Raw genomic sequence first — 19,283 nt, forward strand, 5'->3', positions numbered from 1 at the left:
CGGCAGCCTGGGTCTGCTAGACTTCCAGTTGGTGTAGCGAGACAAGAGGCAGCTGGGCGGCAGCCTGAGGCTACAAGACTTGTCAATGAAAGTTCTGACCTCTGGGTTGTCCCAGGCATGGTGCAGCCGGCATTGCCTGAATTTACTAGTGTTCCAGGGTGTAGGGTGAACACTGAAAACTTTTTGCCAATTGATTTTTTCAAGTTGTTTATGGATGATGTGTTTTTGGCAGAGATTGTAGAGCAGACTAATTTGTATGCAGAACAGTTTTTTAGGGAGAACAGTGCCAGCCTTAAGCCCCACGCTAGAGCTACCCGGTGGACTCCTACAAATTTGGAGGAGATGAAAACGTTTTTGGGTTTAACTTTTTTGATGGGCTTGCTTAGGAAACCATCAATGGCTTCATATTGGTCTACTAGTCCCTTGATGGCAACAGCTATATTTCCGGCAGTCATGAGTCGTGATAGGTGTTTGCTTCTGCTTCGGATGATCCATTTTGTTGACAATGGTGATGCTTTGCCGCGAGATCACCCTGATTGTGACCGTCTTTTCAAGATTCGGCCTGTCCTTGATCGTTTTGTTGATCGATTTCCTGAGATCTTTTATCCTGGGAAAGAAATTGCAGTGGATGAGTCTTTGGTGTTGTTCAAGGTCCGCTTGGTATTTAGGCAATACATTCCTAGTAAGAGGGAACGCTATGGAATTAAGCTTTATATGCTGTGTGACAGTTGGACTGGATATGTCTCTAATTTCAGGGTGTACACCAGTAAGGAATCCAGGATTAACCCCCCTGGTTGTCCGTCCACTTTTGGAGTGACTGAGAAAATTGTGTGGGAACTTGGTAGAGGATTTTTTAACAAAGGCCATCAATTATATGTAGATAACTTCTACACTGGTGTGCGGTTGTTCAGGGAATTGGCCAAAGTGGACACTGTTGCTTGTGGCACAATCCCCTCTAACCGTAAAGGTTTCCCAAAAGAACTTGTTTGTCAAAAGCTTGCTCGGGGACAGTGCAGTGCATTGCGTTGTGAGGAGCTTTTAGCTGTGAAGTTTTCAGACAGGAGAGATGTCTACATGTTGACTTCCATAAATGATGAAAGCACTGAAACAGTGACTGTTTGGGGTGAGGTTGCAGAAGTGTGCAAACCTGTGTGCATTATGGACTATAATAGGCACATGGGTGGTGTTGACAGAGTAAGTCAGAGGTTGGAACCGTATGCTGCTTTTCGTAAGTCTTACATTTGGTACAAGAAGTTGGCTATCCATCTTTTCCACTTGGCAACCTTTAATGCTTTTGTTGTGTTCATGCAATCTTGTACTCAGTCAAAGATGACTTTTGTAAAGTTTCAGGAGTCTGTAATAGGCAGCCTTGTTTTAGTGGAACAGGCAAGTGTTCCTAGAGTTGGAGTGGTGGAGGATGTTGCCAGATTGAAAGATCGCCACTTTCCTGATCAAATTCCTCCTACAACCTCAAAAGACTTTCCCAGTCGGAGATGTAGAGTCTGTCGGCGAAGAGGTTTGCGGAAGGAGGTTCATATGTACTGCCCCGACTGTCCTTCTAATCCTGGGCTGTGTGTGCCTGCTTGTTTCGGAATGTACCACACACAAAATAATTTTTGGGAGCATCCATGAGTGGTAAAGTGAACAGGCTGGTCTCTATTCTTTAAAACTTATTGTTCATTTTCAAAGTTGGCATTTGTGTAGTGTATTTAGATTTAGTTGTTGTGTTAGTAGATTTGTATCTATTTTCAATTTGTTTCTGTTTTTTATTTGTATTTAAAAAAACTAAAGTATGATGTTGGTTTACGTGTAGTGTCCATTGTCTGACGGTGTGCATGGTTTGGCGCTTGGCTGGCGATGTCTGTGGACTGGTGCTTGGCTGGCGGTGTCTGTGGACTGGTGCTTGGCTGGTGGTGTGTTGGGATTGGTGCTTGGCTGGTGGTGTGCCTGGGCTGGAGCTTGGCTGGAGGTGTGTGCGGAGTGGCGCTTGCCTGGTGGTCTGTGTGGACTGGTGTTTGGCTGGTGGTGTGTGTCGTCTGGTGTTTGGTTGGCGGTGTGCATGGTCTTGCGCTTGCATGTTGGTGTGTTTGGATTGGTGCTTGGCTGGTGGTGTGCCTGGACTGGTGCTTGGCTGGCTATGTGTGTGGAGTGGTGCTGTCCTGGCGGTGTGTGTGGACAGGTGCTTGCCTGGCGGTGTGTGTGGTCTGATATTTGGGTGGCGGTGTGCGTGCTCTTGTGCTTGCCTGGTGTTGTGTTTGGATTGGTGCTTGGCTGGTGGTGTGCGTGGAGTGGTGCTTGGCTGGTGGTGTGTGTGGAGTGGCGCTTGGCTGGTGGTGTACGTGGAGTGATACTTGGCTGTCTGTGCACAGAGTGGTGCTTGGCTGGCGGTGTGTGTGGAGTGGCGCTTGGCTGGATGGTGTGCGTGGAGTGGTACTTGGCTGTCTGTGCACGGAGTGGTGCTTGGCTGGTGGTGTGTGTGGAGTGGCGCTTGGCTGGATGGTGTGCGTGGAGTGGTACTTGGCTGTCTGTGCATGGAGTGGTACTTGGCTGGCGGTGTGTGTGGAGTGGCACTTGGCTGGATGGTGTGCGTGGAGTGGTACTTGGCTGTTTGTTCACGGAGTGGTGCTTGGCTGGTGGTGTGTGTGGAGTGGCGCTTGGCTGGCGGTGTGCGTGGAGTGGTGCTTGGCTGGTGGTGTGCGTGGAGTGACGCTTGGCTGGTGGAGTGTGTGGAGTGGCACTTGGCTGGTGGTGTGCGTGGAGTGGTACTTGGCTGTCTGTGCACGGAGTGGTGCTTGGCTGGCGGTGTGTGTAGAGTGGCGCTTGGCTTGCGGTGTGCGTGGAGTGGTGCTTGGCTGGTGGTGTGTGGGGAGTGGTACTTGGCTGTCGGTGTGCGCTGAGTGATGTTTGGCTGGTGGTGTGCATGGTCTGGTAATTGGATGGTGGTGTGGATGGACTGGCGCTCGGCTGGCGGTGTGTGAGTAGTTACTTTCTGTTGGTCACTACACACACTGCTAGTTGAGTGACACTCCACGCAGTCCATCATTTTGTGTAGTTGCAGTGTCAGAAATGTGAGCGTGTGAAAGTGATGGGCCCTTGAATGGTGCTGTCTGCTGGTGCGAGTGTTGTAATGTGATGGGTCCGCGGCTGGTGGTGTGAATGTTTTGTATGTGTCACACGTACGAAAGGTGTATGAATGGCCTGTAAAGAGGTTGGTGCCTTGATGTGGCTTTACAGCTCACGAACTGTGAGTTAGTGGTTCAGTTTATCATACTTTCAATTATACGCCGGGTATTTCCTTTTTGTGAAATTACTTGTGAATACAATTGTATGTACTGAATCATCACTCACCCTCATGCCAAATCCAACCAGTATGTGTGTGTGCTTGCGTATTAGATGGCTGTGCAGTAATATTTGTCTTTTTTCTCTTTCTGAAGTAGGGTGTACCTTGTCACTTTTTGTGAATGTTGTAATGTGTTGCTTTTCCTTCCGGATGGTGTCAATGGTCTGGTGTGTATCAGGTATGAAAGGTGCGTGAATGGCCTGTAAAACGGTTGGTGCCTTGTCGTGGCTTTACAGCTCACGAGTTGCGAGTCACTTGTTCGGTTTTTATGCATTTATTTATTGACAGAGCATTTCATTTTGTTGAAATATCTTGTTAATAAAATTTTATGTACTGAACCATCACTCGCCCTTGTGCCAAATCCAACCTGTATGTGTGTGTCTTTGAGGAATAGATAGCCATGCTTGAATGTTTGACCTTTGAGTAACTCTGTTAAGGTGCACATTATAGCTATAAATAACTTACTAAATTTAGATATTATTGTTAAATCATGGGAGTATATGGTCATGTCTTTCTGGTGAATTCTATTGGTTTTTTTTCCACAATCTCCTGCAAACTTGAAAATGTCTGTCTCAATTTCCATGCAATATTGTCCCAAGAATCGCACACTCTCAAATTGAAAATGTAATTCATTCAAAACAATTTGGTTAGGCAAAGGGGTTCCCATGACTTTTTTGGTCCGGGGCTCGGCGAGCATCTTTGGAAACTACCATACCCAAACAGTTCTGAAAACTAGACACCTAGGGGAGTCCAGGGAGGTACGGCATGCGTGGGTCCCCCAATGTTTTCCTACCCAGAAATCCCTGCAAACCTTAAATTTAGGTTAAAAAAACACTTTTCCATACATTTTTGCGTCGGATCTCCATGCCGGCACAAATGTCCTACCACTCAGCGTTCCCCTTGATCTCCCGAGTAAAATGATACCTCACTTGTGTGGGTGGGCCAAATGCCTGTGACTAAGGTGAGTTGCTTAATTTGTCAATCCTAAACACTACATTTTTTAAAAATTCATTTTTAGCCTGTTCTGCTTTGGGGCACCCACACAAGTGAGGTATCATTTTACTCGGGAGAACAAGGGGAATGCTGGGTGGTATGACATTTTTGCCGGCACAGAGATCCCACGCAAAAAAGTTTGGAAAAGTGTTTTTTTATTTAATTGTAAGGTTTGCAAGGAATTCTGGGTAGTAAGACATTGGGGGACTCACGCATGCCATACCTCCCTGGACTCCTCCAGGTGTCTAGATTTCAGAACTGTTTGGCTTTGGTAGTTTCCAAAGATGCCCGCCGAGCCCCGGGCCAAAAACTCAGGTGCCCCCCCAAAAAAGAAGGTAATTTTGCTATAGGTTATTCTAATTTCTCCACCGTACGATTTAGACCTTTTCCTGTTGCTGCCTACCCACACAAGTGAGGTACCATTTTCATCGGGAGACCTGGGGGAACGCTGGGTGGGAGGAAATTTGTGTGAGCCCAGTGATGCCACGCTTTCCCACACAAAAAAAGTGTAAAAAAACTGATTTTTTCAGCTAAAATTGAGGTTTGCAAGGGATTCTGGGTATTTATTTATTTATTTTTATTTTATTGAACTTATATTGCGCACAGCTACCCGCAGTGGGTTTCCCGGCGCCAGGGACAGACTGGAGAAGAAAACAAGCAACTGCAGAAAGGGAGACACTAGACCGGAAAAATTTAGAACAGAAGAGTCTTCAGTTTTTTGCGGAAAGCCAGAAGACTCGTTTCTGTTTTAAGCGCCAACGGGAGAGCATTCCATATCTTGGGTCCTAGATATGCAAATGAGCGGCCTCCCATTTTTGCCAATCGGATTCTGGGAATCACAAGATTGCCACTGTTGGATGACCTCAGAAGGTGGCCAGGCTGATATGGCTGCGCAAGATTGTGCAAGTAGGCAGGAGCAGAACCTTGACGAATCTTGAAGAGGATGCACAAAGTTTTGAAGGCCACTCGATCCGAGATTTTTAACCAATGGAGGTCACGTAGAGCCTGCATTGCGGACGTTCTCCGTGGGACATTACGCAGCAGGCGGGCAGCTGAGTTCTGTACAACCTGGAGTTTATTGTTTGTAGCTTTATCTGCTCCTAGATAAAGCACATTGCCATAGTCGATATGGGACATCACAAGGGCCTGTACGACAGTTCTACGAGTGGACTCAGGCAACATCCATATGATCTTCTGCAACCAGCGAAGGGTGTTGAAACAGATTGCAGCGATCTTGGTTGCCTGCTGCCTCATCGAGAGTTTGTCGTCGATTAGGACACCGAGGTTGCGAGCAACAGGCACGGGGGTAGGCAGAGGACCCATATCACTGGGCCAGTGTCTTGAACCCCAAAGATCTTTTTGTTTGCCTAGTATGATCACCTCGGTCTTTTCTCCGTTGAGCTTTAACAGATGCGTTTGCATCCAAGCTGCAACGCGAGAGAGGCCGGTTTTAAGGGCAGAAGTGTCCTGAGCCCTGCTGCTAGACAAAGAGAACACAATCTGCGTGTCGTCTGCGTATGAGTATATAGACAAACCGGCGTCCTCTACGATGGAAGCAAGTGGTCTGATGTAAATATTGAACAACAAAGGGCTCAATATAGACCCTTGAGGGACGCCGTAGGCAGAGGAATGAGTCGCAGATTCAGCTTTGTTTGAGAAAACCTGAAAGGTGCGCTCATTAAGAAATGAGGACACCCAGGCGAGCGCTGATCCAGCAACACCAAGGGAACCGAGAGATTCCAGTAAGATGGAGTGGGACACGGTATCGAAAGCAGCGCTTAAGTCAAGAAGAATCAGCGCAAAGGTCTCACCCCCATCGATACCGTGTCGGAGTCGCTCAGTTACCCCAAGGAGTGCGGATTCGGTGGAATAATTAGCGCGAAAGCCTGATTGGGATGGATGGAGATATCCCATGTTTTCAACAAACTCATTAAGCTGGGTGTTAACATGACGCTCTAAGATTTTAGAACAGGCTGGCAGCAGGGATATAGGCCTGAAGTTGGCAAGATTTGTGATGTCAGCACCAGATTTTTTAAGCAGGGGGACGACCATGGCATGTTTCCAGTCCTGTTCCACCCGAGATTCAGTGAGAGAGACGTTTAACAGCCTCATTAGGAATCTTCGTGGTTTAAGGTCAAGTTGTTTGAGTATCTTCATGGGGACTGGGTCCCGCGGAGAACCTGACCTGATGCTTTTTAAGCAGGATAGGAAGGAAGAGTCATCGAATGGTATCCAGTTGTAGATAAACTCAGTGGGGGAGGTGAAGGTATTACAGGACGGACCGTGTTGAGAGGAGTCAATTGGAGGAGGAAGGGAAGCAAGAGATTGATAGATGCCCTCAACCTTAGATATAAAAAAGTCTGCAATGGCATTACATTGTGTGCCATCTAAAGCCGGCAGCGCGGGGACGGTATCAGCTCCTGTGAGTTTCTTAACTGTGGCAAAGAGAGTTCGAGGACAATTTTGCACTGAAGTGATTGTGGAGGCAGTGTAGGAGGCCTTAGCACGTTTGCAGTTTGCATGATAAAGTTTTAATTCTTCTTTGTAGATCACTTTAGAGGAAGCGGAGTAGGACACCCTCCACTTCCTCTCCAGGGCTTTACATTTGGAGCGTTGGATTTTCAGCTCCTCCGAGTACCAAGGTGCTGGTGGGCGCAAGGATCTATATTTGCTGCTGGATCGAGGGACAAGAGCCGATACTGCATCTGTCAACCAATCAGAGATGGAGACATTCAGATTCTGATCAGTATTGATGGAGGATGGAATAGACTCAGTTAGACGCAGATTAAAATCAGCTATGTTAAGCCTGTCCCAGCGATAAGATGATTTAATTTCTTCCACATGGACCCTGGCTGAGTATAAAGCAGGTGGTAGTACAAAGTGTATCGCATAGTGATCCGACCAGACAAGCGGGCGGGCAGAGTGGGTGCAGTCAAATGAGAGATTAGAAATGATTGGATCCAAAAGATGGCCAGCATGATTAGTGGCTCCGGAGTTACAGAGTTTGAGGTTAAAAACCTCAAGGTCAGAGAGAAAGACTTTATTAAGGGGGTTGTTGACATCATCGAAATGAATGTTTAAATCACCAAGAATGGTGAAATTATTTGATTTTAGTAGTGTTGCTGATAGGAAATCAATAAGTGAGGGAATCCAAGGTGCGGCGTTTCCGGGTAAAGGAACGTTGGAGGATCCACGCAAGTCTACCTCCTTGGATGCCCCCGGGTGTCTACTTTTCAGAAATGTGTGGGTTTGGTAGGTTTCCCTAGATGGCCGTCAAGCACGGGGCCAAAAACCCAGGTAACCCCTCTTGCAAAAGCTGGTGGTTTTGACAATGTCAAAAGGGGTTACCTGTGTTTTTGGCCCTGTGCTAGACGGCCATCTAGGGAAACCTACCAAACCCCCACATTTCTGAAAAGTAGACACCCGGGGGCACCCGGGGGCATCCAAGGAGGTATGGCTTGCGTGGCTCCTCCAACTCTATAATTTGTACCCAATTCAGAAATACATAGGTGTCTTTCATACCGATTTTTCCATGTATACATTTTTAAAGAATAAGTGCTCTATACCCAGTAAATAATAAAATATCATTGCAAGTTGCTGCTCAGTTTTTGGCTCTGGGTTCGTCGGGTTCTTGGTGAAACTACAAGTCCAATATATCCCCACAACCAGGAAGGTCAAACGGATGTAACGGTTTATTGCTTTCAAAAAACTGTCAAAATTAAAAGAAGTTATAGGTGAAAACGTTGAGACAAAAGGCAGTTTTTTTCAACTAATTTTCAATTATTCCAATATTTAACTGTTACAGCCATATTCATCAACCTGAATTGCGCTCGCAAATGGCCAGATTCTGAGAATCTGGCCGTTTGCGAGTGCGATTTTTGCATTTGGGATTCATCATCCCAAATGCAAAAATCGCTATTTGCGAAATCGCATATTTGCGAGGAATTGGATTTAAGGAATCTCTAATAGAGATTCCTTAACTGCAATTCATCACCCTATTTGAAATTGCGAATTCGCAATATTTGGTCGCAATTTACCACGAAATCTGACTTCGTGGTAAATTGCGAAAAACGAGTAAAAAGCACTTTTGTGCATTTTTTACTTTTGCATGTTACACACACACATGTCCTCTGGACATGTGTGTGCGCAACACCTGTTCAAATGTGCATTTGAGGGGTGCTACAGGGTGTCCTTTGGACACCCCTGGCACCCTTCAAATCGCAATCTTATTTGCGATTAGCAAATTGCTAATCGCAAATAAGGAATACTCCCCATTCATTCCTATGGGCCTTTTGGCCCATAGGAATGAATGGGGAGTTTTTCCTTATTTGCGATTAGCAATTTGCTAATCGCAAATAAGGAATCAGTAGGAATCGCAATAAATTTTGCTAATCCTACATGAATCCCGTTTTGCGAGTCCTTAATAGCGAATCGCTATAATTCGCTATTAGGGCCTCGCAAAAGGGGAGATTGATGAATCAGGCTGTTAGTTTCTATAAAGAAACCTTCATGGATTTAGACAAATGACCCCTTTCTGAATTCAGAATGTTGTCTACTTTTCGAAAATGTATAGCTTTCCAGGATCCATTATTGCTTTCAAACTCATGTCTACCATTAACTGGAAGGAGGTTGAAAGCTCTCTGACAAAAGACTGTCATTCCCTAAAAGCTGAGAAAATGGAGATTTCAGCCCACAAACCCTTTTTTGCTAACATTTGCAGGGAGAAACCCAGAGGCTTTCATTTGCAGCCCGTTTTTCCCATTTTTCTAAAAAAAACCTAAAATTTCACTGTATTTTGCTTAATTTCTTGGACCCCTCCAAGAGAATCCACAAACGCTGGGCACCTTTAGAATCCACATGATGTTGGAAGAAAAGGACGCAAATTTGGCGTTGATACCTTATGTGGTCAAAAAGTTACAGGCGCCTAAGCGCACACTACCCCAAATTACCAAAAAAAGGCTTAGCACAAGAGGGGAAAAGGCCTAGCAGCTAAGGGGTTAAAACAAAAACAACCTAGTCCTGGGGCAGTCGAATCTTTCAATGATAACCTGTGAAATCCAACACGTGTTTTGTGGCTATCCTGCTGCTTCTTCAGGGCTGAATGAAAACACAGCTGTGTTAAACATATATCACATACATCTGTTGAACAATAGTAGAATAAATATGCTACATTTACTTTTCAGACATAAACAGGATCCACATATAGTAATTGCATATATCACAATACTTGTGAATGTACATATGAATGGAAAACTGCTCAAAGAAACTTCTAGTGAATAAAGATATAGACTGGGTGGAAATGAATTACACTTAAAAATGGGAATCATAATGGGAAATTGAGATCAAAAAAGCACCTGTTGCGGCTACCTAATTAACTCAATTAATTCTCACATTAAAATAACCACATAGCACTAAAGATTCAATTATACTGTAAAATAGAAACATCACACACTCTCCTTATCCTGAAAGCAATCATCTATCACATGTGAAAAAAAACACAGAGTAAAGAATCATTGCCAGAAGTGTACAGTAAACACTAGCAACAATCCCAGGTCATTAGGGTGGACAGTGTGTAGAAGATAGTCTGAAATGAAATTACCTGAATTTCCCAAATCATCAAGAAATAGGCAAAAGAAAAGAAAACATTACTAAGAAACAATTTAATGGCAGTTCATACATATCTGTTTTTAATAGTCCAGATAAACGTTACCATGGAATATATATTCTTCTTACCCGATATTGCTGCAAAAAATTCCTGTCAATCAACTCTAGATCTATAGAATGCTTCAATAATTCAATGTGATATCTGAAAATCACTGCACGTTACAGAACGATCCTCTTTACTCCAACTACAAAACAATAAATATAGAATGAAATTTAAAAACTACAGATAATTAAAAGTCATCATTTCCATATACCAAATTCATATTCTTGTCTTACCATCAACTCTGTTACCTTTGTCGACTAGAGTACACACAGTCCAACTTATACTCAAGAGATCCTCCCCTTTAAATACTCTTTCTTCCCATTGACGTGTTTGCCTACCCAATGAACTAATCGTTTTTTTCAATGTCAAATTATCTGCTGTAGTGCTGATTATGGAAAATCCAATTGGCACACCTTTCTTAAATCAAGGACTATGTAAGCTCTAAACTCAATAGAAACCACATGCATATTAGAAGCTACATGAATACTTGCAGCATCTAATTAAACACACATTGCTACCGTATCTCTCCAAAGAAAAAAAGCACACATTGCAACCATAACGCTCCAAAAAAGAAGGAATTATGAACAAATATCAAAGCCTCAAAACACCAGACAGCTGCAAGTTCAAACCACTCACAGCTAATATTCAATGGTCTTACAAACAAACAATTGTACCAAATTCCTAAATGACCACAAACACCTGCTATGGCCAAAAACTGAAATAAGATCTAAATAAAATGCACTGTGAATGTTTGAAAACCAAAATAATTGATCAGTTGATCAGGTTGATACTCAAAGTACCAAGGATATGTCAAAAACAGACACAAATGATCAAGACATCATCAATAAAAAAAAAGAAACCTGGCTGTCAAACAGTAGTAATCTTTAACTGAAAAGATTTCAAACCCATCATGCCTGTGATCCAGACTCTAGGTAAAATCCATTAAGCCACAGCCAAATTTTGAACAAGACTTCTGCGCATGTGTAGCGTTTTCCTACTCAGGGGTCAAAACCTGTCCCATTCTCATGCCTTTCCTGCATTTCATTCCCGTTTCAAAATACGGAATGGCCTAACGTACTACAACTACCAGAAGGCCAAGGGGCAAACCAGAGGGAGGAACGGGGCGGTCTGGTTATAAGCACCTCCTCCACAATGGGAAAGTGCTTGACAATCTTCACTGTGAGAGAGGAATGGCAGATGGTGTTCCCCGCCGGATTCCAGCGTGAAGATAAAGCTGTGTTTCCCGGATTGCAGCTGTTCCTGATCAGCCACGTTTCCAGTGACATTATGCCTACCCGAAAGTGCTCCTGTCATTGCCAGGTATCGGTAGGAGTGCGGGACCGCCTCCACCATTGTGACGAACTTCTTGTGCTTAGTAGGGATTCTAGTGGGACACGGTAACTTTAAACGCTCGTTGCACGTTTACTTGTTACGCGACTTTACAGGCAGGAGATTTTAGCGTTTCTGTGTCTGCTCTTCCAAGACGCATTACGCTCCGTATATGAGCCGTATTCCTGGAGGCTTCAGTATTCTTTCTGTTTACCCTTTCCCTATTCTTGTACAGGAACTCTGTGTACAGGTCATTTTCATTGTGGAAAGTCTCAGATTTTCACCGTGATTTTTCTTCCTACGTTGAAGGAGAGTATTTATGATTTATTACTTTTTGTGACTGAACATTCTGTAATATTGTTCCGAGTTCAGTGTTGTGATGTTAACAACACCCGTTGCAGGATTCTGTGATAATAAAAGAGCTTGGGTACAATTGCTTTCAAACTAGTTTTGGTCATCACGTCCCTACTACTCTGGGGAGCATTCAACCCTGGAAAGAACAGGCGTGTACAACCATATTTAGGTTTTCAGCTGTATGTATTTCTGGTGCGTGCACAGAAGGATATTGTTATATGTTTAGTGACATTATTATCTCTGAGTATACTTCAGTCTGCTGTCTTGTCTTCCTGTTCTGCAGTGTGATAGTGAGGCCCTGCTGCTCCTTAGACCAGACCTTGAAATACAGCTGGTTTATTATTTTCTCCACTTCCCTTTTCCCCCTTGGCACAATTTCACCCTGATGGATTGCCTTCCTCTGTAGGGGGTTGTCTGAAGGGGAGTTGGGGGGAATTACATCAGGCATCGTCTCTGCTGGTCGCAAGAAAAAAGGTAAGTGACGTTTGTTTATTCTTGCGCTGCTGACGATCCTGACAGCATGTAACCACTATTTCACAAATAGCTGAGGTAATCAAGGAATATAAGTCTACATGGATGAACAAGAAGATAAGTAAATGTTCATAATCTACTACAGTCAGAGGTGATGATACCCATCACCATTAGGTACAGTGAATATGGCAGAAGTACTTGGAAATTTGAGCTTCGGAAAAAGATTAAAGCAATACAGTCAATTCACTGGAATAATTACATACCAAGACAAATTAACCAACCTGTGAAAGAAAACAAATGTAATTAACAATTCATGAACCGTAAAATTGAATTAATTGAAATTAGTAATCATCAAACAACTGATTACAATGTAGTGTGCATTTCTCGATCAGTGTTCAAACCAAATGGAACAATTCTTAAACTATGTATCCACCACGCCTCCCTACTATGTAAGTTTAGCACCCTTTCTCCACCTTTATGGAGTTTAGGTAATTGCTCAATCCCTAATAGTCTAATCCAGCTCATGTCACTGTATTGGTGATTAACCAAGGAATGCAGCACAATCATAGCTCTACTATCGTCATTCTGCATGGCCTTCAGATGTTCCTTACCCCTCTCCTTAAGTGGCCTGATGATTTATTCAACATATTGTAATGAGCAAACACATGTAACAATATAGAACAAAAAATGGTATAGAAATTTATGAAATCGTTGATCTTAAACAATTGAACACAATCAGTCTGTAAAAGTAACAGGTTTATCAATAACATATTTTCAGCGCACACAATTATTACATTTATAATATCCAACTGGTCTATTGCAATTCAGGGTATTCGTTTTTCTAAAAGAAATATATGGAATATCGTAAATGAAATCACCTATATCCTTATGCATTTTCAACACTACCTAATGTTTACGTGAGGTGTAGCAAATGCTCAGATTTTCTGCACAGAATTTAGAGGTAACCCTAACCTGACAAACCTTAAGATACATTGTTTTTATCTATTTTTATTCTGTAGTAGAACTGAATGATTAACAATACGAGCCTTGGATAATGCCTTATTAATGATCTTAAGTGGATAACCCCTTTCAATAGATCTAGCAGTGGCCTTCAGTTTCTATTTGTGATAGTCCACCAATCCACTAAATTATGTTTATGTCTCAGAAATTCCCCATGTGGGATATTATTCTTCTATTTATAAGGATGACCAGAGTCAAAATGTAAAATACTATTGCTGGATTTCAGTTTCCCATAAGATCTACAATGAAAAGCTTGGCTGGTACTTTACATAAAATACAAGATTTAAAAAAGTTAACCTAAATTTGTCATTTTCCAAAGACACCTTTACATTAAAACTATTAGTATTAAGAAACTTGTGGTAAGATAATTCTCCTCAGTCCGATTCCATATTACAAAGACATCATCTATGTATCTATACCATATTATCACGTGGTTCTAGCCATAATATAGTTTTTCATTCCAGTCACGCTCCCTCTCATACCATCTCATATTAAGGGTTGCATAAGAGTGAGCAAACCTGGCACCCATGGCCATGCCTTGAATCTGATGATTCAAATCTTGTTGGTATAAGAAAAAAAAATATTACACAAGACACATGCCATCATTTCCAATACCATTTAAATATGTTTCAAGTACTAGCAGACTTGGATGAGAAAAATAATTTTAAAAGAGCCATGCCATCATAAAGTCTAAGTATGGTACACAAGCTTTTGTCATCCATAGATACCAGAAAATAAGTGTCCTTCCATGGAATGTCAGATAGCTTTTGCCAAAGGCCTTAGTGTCTTTAACGTAAGGTGGTAAAGTGTATCTGCACCATTTGAAACATATATATATCAAATGCCAACTGCCATAATTTGTTTCTTTCTCAACGGTTTGGAATTCCAGTGATTTGATTTCATACTGTCTGCTACATACTTTCCTCCGAAGTGATATGAGATTTCTGCTACTGTTTATTATACAATTCCTGTAAGGATTCCTTATTCTGTATTTTTCCTCAAATGAGATTGATGATTGCTGTCAGGGTAACGAGGCGGTTTGTTATTTCTATTTTAAAGTATAGTTGATTCCTTAGTGCTATGTCATTATTTTACTGTGAGTATTGATTACATTATTTATGTGGCCACTACAGATGCTTTGTTAATATTTTTCTTATTAATTTCCAATTATGATTTCCAGCTTTATCTGTAATTCCTTTACATTTAATATTCGGACCAATTGAACACCAAATCTGTATCTTTATTAACGATAACTTTCTTGCATTTATCTTTGTTAATTTTCCATTATGATTTCCATTTTTAAGTGAAATTCAATTTCGGTTTATTATTTATAGAAATTTAACTACTCAGTCTATATCTTTAGTCGCAAGAATTTTTGAACAGTCTTTCCATTCATATGTATTGCGATATATGCAATTACTATATGTGGTATGTATTCTATTTTCAATTCATTTATGATGATATTAGATGTATAAAAAACACAGAGACTCTCAGGAGTGTCCTGGCACTGGATTAGAATCTACCTACAAAACACATATCATCCTGCTAAGCCTGAGAAAAAGCCTTGTTTTTAATCTGAATCACCATGTAACATACAGGCAGTTCAAAATGGAAAGGATTTATCTTTTGAGGGACATGCTTCAGGATTTAGATTAGATGGTGGAAAAGAATCTCAAGGATGTGTGTTTCACAATTCGAATAGCAGTAGAAAGTTAATACTATTTGCAGTTCATGTTGGAAGGACAGTTATACCAATTCCAATGTCTTCATTTTGGTTTGTCAGCAGCACCATAATGTTTTATTAAGGTTCTGAAACCAGTAAAGGGAAATAAGGATGATTATTTATTTGGACACCATTTTATTAAAGAATCAAAGTGTGGAGTAATGGAAAGAACAACTGATGTTGGTGAAGAAGTTATTGGAAACTTTAGGTTTTATTATAAATGCAGATAAATCAATCTCAGTCGCAAAGTATGGTATCTTCATATTTGCCATGCATCCTCCTCTTAGTGTTATGTCCCCTGCTGCTCAACAGAGTTGCTGTGCTGTAATTAGAATTCTGGTGTGTGCATGGTTTGAGCGAGTGTCAGTTGAGAGCATGGGATGAGCAGTAAAGATGCTGCTCCCAGTGAGGCTTCCTTTTTACCACCTTTACCTGTATTCTGAGACTCCTACCTTGTGAATTAACCTGATCTTGTTTCACCTATACAACTGGTGACCTTGCATCTTCATTTATCACAATGGTGAGGAGGATAGGATTTGAACCCACACATCCAAAGCTATCTACATGAGGTAGGCTATCTGCATGAGTTTGAAAGTCCAAGTGATCTTATTTATTTTGCTATGCTCAATTGCTACCTGTGTTGGTAATGCCATATTAGCATATTTTAGTGCTGTTCTCGGATTCAGACCATATGGGGTGGGCTTTTTGTACGTATTACAAACATTAGTTTGTGTTGCTTGTTGTGGCGGTAATGTTTTGTACCCATATGTTATTTACTTTTACTTGAACTGGGGCATTGTTAGTGCTTCCCAATCAATTCTTACAGTTTTGGTGATAGGGCAGGGATCTTGCAACTCATACCATACTTATATTTACATTTCATGGTGGGGGGGGCTATAGATCTTGCAACCCAAACCGTATTTACATATAATTTTTCATGGTGATGGGGCAGAGATTTTGCAACCCAAACTGTACTTACATTCATGTTTCATGGTGGCAGGCATTTGCATTAAACTCAACCCCAAACTCTACGTATGTTTCATAGTGGTGGGGTAGGGATCCTGCATCCCAAACTATACTTATAGTTACATTTCATGGTGGTGGGCTTTTGAGTTAGGCTCCATCCATGTTTACAGTTACATTTTGGGGCATATGTGTTGTACCTACGGGGACATATGCTTTGCACTTTAATACTGGTCAAGTGTATGACACCCGTAGGGGCACACGTATTGTACCCTTGTACATGGGCATATGCGTTGCACCCGCTGGGGCATATATTTTGCACTTTAATATTGGGTAAGTGTATTTCTCGCGCAAGGGCACATGTATTGCACCCATGTACTATGCTGCAGTAGGTGACTCTATTGTTTAGGTGTCACTTTTGTTGCTCCACCATATTTTATTGTCTGTGTGATGTTTATGTGTGTTAGTCTTATCCCTGTATCATCGTTCTGTTCTCTGAGCCTTTTGTTTTTATGAATTGCGTGATTGAATTTGTACTTCCTTTCTTCGTTTTAAGTTTTTATGGATGATGTGTATTACTGTCTTATTTGCATTTATATTGTCTCTTTTTTTTAGAAAGACGGGAGGTGTGTGGCATGCATTGTCCTTTTAGAGTTATGTCCTATGATCCTCAGCCAGAGTGAATGGGGTGTAATTAGAATTTTGGTGTGTGCCTGGTTTGAGAGAGTGTCAGTTGAGTGCGTGGGTTGAGCAGTAGAATGCTGCTTCCGGTGGGGCTTCCTTATTACCACCTTTAACTGTATCCTGAGAATCCTATCCTGTGAACAAACCTGATCTTGTGCCACCTATACTAATGGCTACCCTGCATCTTCATTTACCACACAATGTTTGGAGTTTCTAGGGTTTGTGGTAGACAAGTCAGTAACAGTTACCATAGAAAAGAAGATAAGGCACAAGATTAGAATGTTATCAAGGAAGCAGGAAGTGAGGTTTATAGAGTTGGCACGTGTGATCAGTCTGTTATCTTCCTAATACAGGCAGTGTTTCTGGGACTCTTACATTAAAGGCCCTTCAGCGGCTAAAGACTTTAGGTCTGGCATAAGGGTTGTTGTACAGGGACAGGATTCCTTTAAGTCAAGAAGTGAGGGAGGAATTGTTATGGTAGATGGCAAATTTAGAATGTGGAATGGTTGAGCAATTTTTGGGGCAAAACTAGATTTTATTCTGGAATCAGATGCTAGCAAATCAGGATGGGATGCAAAAGGCTCACGTCTGGAGACAGTTGGAATATGGAATGGGTTGGAAAGTTGGAACACATAAATTGTCTGGAAATGAAAGCGGCATTGTTCACTTTGCGCAGTTTCAGAAGGGAGCTGCAGGGAAATTCAATTCTGTTGAAGAAGAACAATGTGACAGCGGTAACATATATAAACAAATTGGGGGAAGCAGGTCAGAGAGATTATCAAATTTAGCAAAGGAAATGTGGGAGTTTTGTTTGGAACAGAAAATAGGAATGAAGGAAGAATATTTACCAGAGGTTCACAAAGTGGTGGCAGATTGGATTTAAGGAATTTGACAGATTACAGTAATTGGAAATTAAAGGAGGATTATTGTGGCAGGGTCTGCTTGAAGTGGGTCTTTTTGCTTCCTGGGTGACATTCCAGTGACCACTTTACATCAGTTGCAGACCAGATCCCGGTGCAATAACAGTAGACGCATTCCTGCAGGATTTGAGAGGAATGGAGGGCTATACTTTTCAACCATTTTCAATGATTCAGTGTGTATGCACAAATGAGGTGGAAGAAGTGTCAAATAGTACTAGTGACACCTTTTTGGCAAACACAAGCTTGGTTTCTGACTATTATGGAAATGGTGATAGAGATTTCTTATTTATTAAAGTTATTCAAAGGCCTTTTCAGGGGAGTGGAGAAGAAAAAACATCCTTGGGTTTGCTCAACCTTTTATCTTGTATGTATCTTGTATCTTGTCTTTTTGTATAGCGCAACGGTTACTCAAAAAGAGTGTCCCGGCGCTTTAGGTAAGGCGGACAGGTTTCAGAATAACACAACACAGATAAAAGAGGTGAGGAATCAACAGAAAAAAACAGAGCTACTGGCAGACCTATTGAGAAAACAGCCAGGTTTTGAGACCTCTTCTAAAATCAAGGAGGGTAGTCGCCCCCCGCAAAGGGAGCGGTAATGAATTCCACATCTGTGGGGCCAGAAGACTGAAGGAGCGACCCCCTAGGCGGGCCCTCTTCACGCGCGGAACAGCCGCCAAAAGTAGAGATTCCGACCTCAACGAGCGGGTAGGGTGGTAAAAGGTCAGTCTCTTTTGGAGATGTTTAGCTCCCACGGCATGGAGCGCTTTATAGGCCAGAGTCAGAGCCTTAAAGGCAATCCGTTTGCGGATGGGTAGCCAGTGTAGCGTCACCAACAACCCAGAGACGCTGGTACGTCTACTTAGGCCAAAGATGGCCCTGGCCGCCGCGTTCTGTACAACTTGCAGCCTCTGCAGCAGATACTCTGGCAGGCCCAGGTAAAGAATGTTGGCATAATCCAACCTGGAGCCTATCAGGGCCTGCACCATCAGCCTCTTGTGCTCCTCGGACAAGAGAGGCAGAAACTTCCGCAACATTTTTAAAAGGCCGAAGCAGGTACCGGTTACCCCCAGGATCTGGGCTTTCATCGTCAGCCCCTTGTCCATCTTCACCCCCAAGTTTTTAGCCATGGGAGAAGAGCCGGACGGAGGGAACATGTCGATGGGCCACCAGGCCTGCCAGCAGGGCTCCGTATCGCACCCGAAGAAGAGTACCTCCGATTTGTCGGAGTTGCACTTGAGGCTGTGCAGTTGGAACCATGCGAACACAGCCCCAAGGCAACTCTGGATACTCTCCCCGTCAAAGTCAGCCCCCCTCTCACAGGAGAAGAGGAGCTGGGTGTCGTCGGCATACGACACGATCCGGGCACCAAATGACTCCACCACCGCCGCCAAAGGGGTCATATAGATATTAAAAAGGGTCGGGCTCAATATAGAGCCCTGAGGGACCCCGACTCCCAGAGGCGGCATTACAGCGGTGTCAGATGATGTCCAGATCGTTTGCCGGCGGCCGGCCAAGAAGGAAGAAAACCATTTGAGCACCGTCCCCCGCAGGCCAATCTCAAAGAGTCTTGCGAGCAGGCCCTCATGGGGGACGGTGTCAAAAGCCGCCGACAAGTCCAACAACACCAGCATGACTTTGCCCCCGGTATCCAGCACCCCTTTAATGGTTTCCGAAACCTCCAGGAGCGCGGTCTCGGTGCTGCGGTTTGAGCGGAAGCCCGACTGGGAGTCATGCAAGATCTCATGGGACTCCAAAAAATTGGAGAGCACCGACTGAACGT

Source organism: Lissotriton vulgaris, chromosome 2_2, assembly GCF_964263255.1.
Source record: "Lissotriton vulgaris chromosome 2_2, aLisVul1.2, whole genome shotgun sequence".
Lineage (NCBI taxonomy): Eukaryota > Metazoa > Chordata > Amphibia > Caudata > Salamandridae > Lissotriton > Lissotriton vulgaris.